A 4,452-nucleotide genomic window follows, 5' to 3' on the forward strand; every position below is an offset into this window, starting at 1 on the left:
TTGCTAGCTATGGCAGCCTGTGGCTTTCACGCCTCTTTTTCTTCCTCTGCAGCAAGCAGTGTGTCTTCTAGCTCCCTGCTACTACCCTGCAGTTCCTGGGTTTTTTTGTTCAGTGGCTGTGGGTTTATTCTGACACTGGAAGGGATTTCAAAATGTCCAAGGCCTCCTGCCAGAAAGCTGTAAAGCTTTTCCCTACTGGCCCTATTGTTCCAGAATTTCATCCTAAAGACAATTATGACACCCCTGTTGACAGAGGCAGGGTTTTCTCAGCTGGATAGACTGGCATGAGCTTGAACCTTACACATTATGGGATCAAGAAGGAGTTTAGACTACTGCAAAATGTACCTCTGTAAACTCACAATGACAATAGCTCATATTTTTGTTCTCAGTAGTAACACTTGCTTTTCTTCTGTATATGTTGTAATAGCTTGTGCAGGTGAGTTATCCCAAGGCAAATACAACTAAGACAATCCTGAGTTTATTCAGCAATGCGTCCAGAATAGGAGAATCCAGGAAGATACACAGACCAATATCAAATACTTGTCCTACAGCAGTGAGGCAATGGAAAGACGATTTTTTGTGATCACAATTACTTCTGAACCCTCTGAGCCATCATATAAAATGATGAAAGGAGCCATGGCAAAAGCAAAACTGCTCCACATTTATGCTCAACTTTCTGGTCATTTCAATTTGGTATTGTGTGAGAACATGATAAACAAGACTGACCACATTTAAAAGCATACACATGATTTGGACACTTGTTTGGGATTTAAGGAAAATACAGAAAGAATTTAACATTCCTTTGTGTCTTTCAAAGCCTATAATGACTCCTGCTTCCTAAATACTTGTTTTAATATTTTCACTTCTAAATGAAAAGCATTTCTGTGCCCATGGCTAGATTACCCATCTTTCCCTGGAAATCATCTTTATCTCCATTTCAGCAGAGTGGTACCTTCAGTCATGTGTTGCTGTTTGTTTAGTACATGGCTTGAGCTCTATGACTTTATCTTTCTGGCATCCTTTTTCAAGCATGGTCAATGTTCCTAGGGCTAAAACCATACCTTCTCTTCAACATCTTTCTCATATATTTGCTTTGTCCCTGTTTGCTGAAACACTTCCGTTTGGACTAAAGACTGACTTTCTTACTTTTATGCCCTATTTTTGTGTTCAAGTGTGGCTGTGCCTCTTTTGGTCAAACACAGACTGTACAAAATCTGGAAAAATAACTTAGCAACTATGATGTCTTTCTCCTTCCCTTTTCTCACTTTCAGTAATCCTTTCACTTGTCCTGAAAGGACAGGCATCCACTTGTGCATCCACTGTTTCACTGTCTCCAGAAGGAGAACCAGCTGAGAAACCTAGATCGCAGCAACTAAGGGGAGGTAGATCACAGCTTATCAAGATAGGAAAAATAAGTTGTTTAGTACAGAACCATGAAGCCAGTATCACAGAAGAAAATACTGGAGTATATCAATTGAATGCACCAGAATCACATCTGATGGCTGAAGATGAGCAGACCTAGATCTTGAATGAAAGACCCTCCTTAATCTTTGGGACCCAGGGCAGTAGTTAAAAACGTGCACACAAACTTGGCAAATGCCACTCCACACAAGTCAAATCTGTCGAATCAACATGGAGCTGCTGTGGGAAAAGGGAGAGGGAATTGCATACCTCCAGCTGGGAAAAATATCCAATTCTGAGTTGTCTAATGATATGCATCCATTTTTGTCACAGCCAAGTGTCCTTGGCTATTTTGCATGTAAGCTGTTTTCCCCACCTGTAGGAATTCATTTGGTGCTTCTCATGGCTTGTGCCTACACAAAAAATACACTCAGCATTTCAATGCCTGTTAAAATGTTGTCTCAAATTTGGTTTAAAAATAGCAATTGTAGTTAAACAAAACTTTGAATTAGAACTCAAATGAGACTGAAAAACCAGAGCAATCCTTTTAGTAAGGGAAAGAATACATTTGTTTACTCTGCTGCTCTGTTTAGCTTCAATTAGCTTTTATTCCAAAGCCTTTTATGCAATTCTGTATGAATGGCAGTAATCCATGTTAAAAGGTCTCAGCCACGCACATTAAATTTCAGATGTTCCGTTGCTGTTCCAGTAGCAATGGCAGTGTCAGGCAAACCTGCTCTGCAGTTTCTCAGCAGATTAGCTTGGACTTGCCTACTGTTCAGGTGGCTTCTTTTTCATTTACAAGCTCAGGAGAGTCCAGTTTTCATTCCTTTATCCCTGGAAGCCTCCCTTCTCAGAAGCCCATAATAATTTAGGGACCAATTTATGCTATTTCTTATACCATTTAATATCTTTTGTGTTGAAACGTCCTGAAGCACACAGAAGGCAGGACTGTCACAACTGACCATAGAGCTCAGACCTGTGGATAATCCTGTGTCAACTGGGATAAGTCAGTAGGGCTACAAATAAAGGCGAAAGTGCCTCTGTGCAGAGCCCTGTGCACATTTCCTTACCTTCACCTGACACCAGCAGGACTATGACATGTGCAGCAAAATGTGATTAATTATTGCCATAAGATACATTTTTAACAACAGAGTTAAATATAGGAGGAGACTCAGAGTAAGGTGACAGGGGTCACAGTGCTTTGGTTCACACCTGACTTCTTAATAAATGTCCTGAGGAATGTTTAAGGAGCACAAGCCACAGGAACTTTATTTCATGTGTCTTCAGAAGATTTGGAAGTCCTGAATCATAGCGTAGCTCTTTGTGCAGAAATATGACAACATGCTAGAACTGCAGACAGAAAATTTCAGCTTATTCATTCTTCATAAAAACACAGGTCACACAGTCTGTGATAAGATCTGACACAGCTCCATTTATTGCAAAGATGCAGCTCTATTTATGCTGCTTGAGGCTCTAGGCCTTTTAAACAAGCTTCATGTGTCAAAGATTCTTTGAACATGCCTTGATGCAAAGAGAAGAAATATATACTTGGTATTCATGATGTAATTCTGCATGATAATATTGCTTTCCATGGTAATATAACTCATATTGCTTTCATGTACCTTAATGCTGGTTTATTAAAAAAACATAACTGCCTTCATGTTACCCCTTCTTTACTTGTTGCAATGCAGTATTTCACATGAATTGGTTATATTCAAAAGTAACCAAGTGATTATTTCACATCCTTTACTATTCTTGTATTTCACACCCTGTAAGACTTGATCTGAGACATGTTTATTAAAAGTGACAGCTGGGAACATAAGAACTGGAGCACAATGAAGACATTATCTACCTTTCTCAGAAGTTCTGATAAGATGAGGGTGCTTCTCACAGGATTTTATCACTTGAAAAGTCATTATTACACAAATGCATCCCTGGAAACACTGGTAACAAAATTGGTAGAAAATAATAAATATTTTTAAAGTGAGGTATTTTTAAAGTCCTTTTCAGTCTACAGATTTTGAAAGGAAGTAATTTTGTGTGTCCATCACAGTTTGCAAAAGTTTTCATGTGAAACAGTCTTTTGTCTTTTGTCTAGTATTCCCTCTCTCATATGCTTTGTATCTCTCCATATATCTTTTCCCTATCTTAGCACACTGCTAAACAAAGGGAAAAAATAAGGGGAGAAAAACTTAAAAGGTGTAGAAAAACTTAAAAGGTACAGAAAACAGGGTTTTAAAGGAAAGGAATGATGACAAAAACTGCACATTTTTCTCCTCTCCTGCTACAGAAAAGGCAGAAAATTGAGATGGAAAAGAGATAAAACACTTCTTTATAAAAGGTCTTTAACTAATAATTTGCACAATAATGGTAATTAGTTCCTCCCAGCACCACCGCTGTCTTACAGGCACACTATCTTTCACTTTGGCATTAGAGTTAAGCTCTTCTTCCCCATTCACAGTGGTCAGGAAGGCAGATTAGGGGTTGGTAGCACTTTCAGCTGAGGGACATCCTTCACCTGCTGCCCTGTTTTCCCACCAGTGACAATACCAGCAGTTCTGTGGCCAGAGGGACTCCTGCCCAAATGTCAGCTTTTTAGGTACAAAGGCAGTCACAGCAGAGGGACTACTACTACTGGACTACTACTGCATCCAGGGACAGGCTATGTCTGGAGGAGATGAAGGGGATCATCAAGGGGATCCCACAGGGATCTACCAAGGACATGGGTTGTCCTGCTGCATTAGGAAGGGACAGAGGGATTCATGCTCTAAATGCAAATGCTTCAGTCATGTTTTGGATAGTGCTGTACTCTGACTAGTCCTGGTGACAGAGGTAGGTCTAAATATGAAACAGAGCAGCAGCCCATAGGAAAAGGACTAATGCTTCTCATCCAGTTAGAACTGGGCACTAGGAGTACAGTCCATCTGCTCCTGTACTCCATGTCCAGCAGCACTCTGTTTGCAGCACTTCAGAGGAGAAAGAAATGTACCTTAGAGCTGGTTGCTTTGGAATTACATGTCAGCATATGGGGAACATTTTCAATTTCAC

The sequence above is a fragment of the Corvus brachyrhynchos genome, unplaced genomic scaffold (assembly GCF_000691975.1).
Source record: "Corvus brachyrhynchos isolate BGI_N302 unplaced genomic scaffold, ASM69197v1 scaffold517, whole genome shotgun sequence".
Lineage (NCBI taxonomy): Eukaryota > Metazoa > Chordata > Aves > Passeriformes > Corvidae > Corvus > Corvus brachyrhynchos.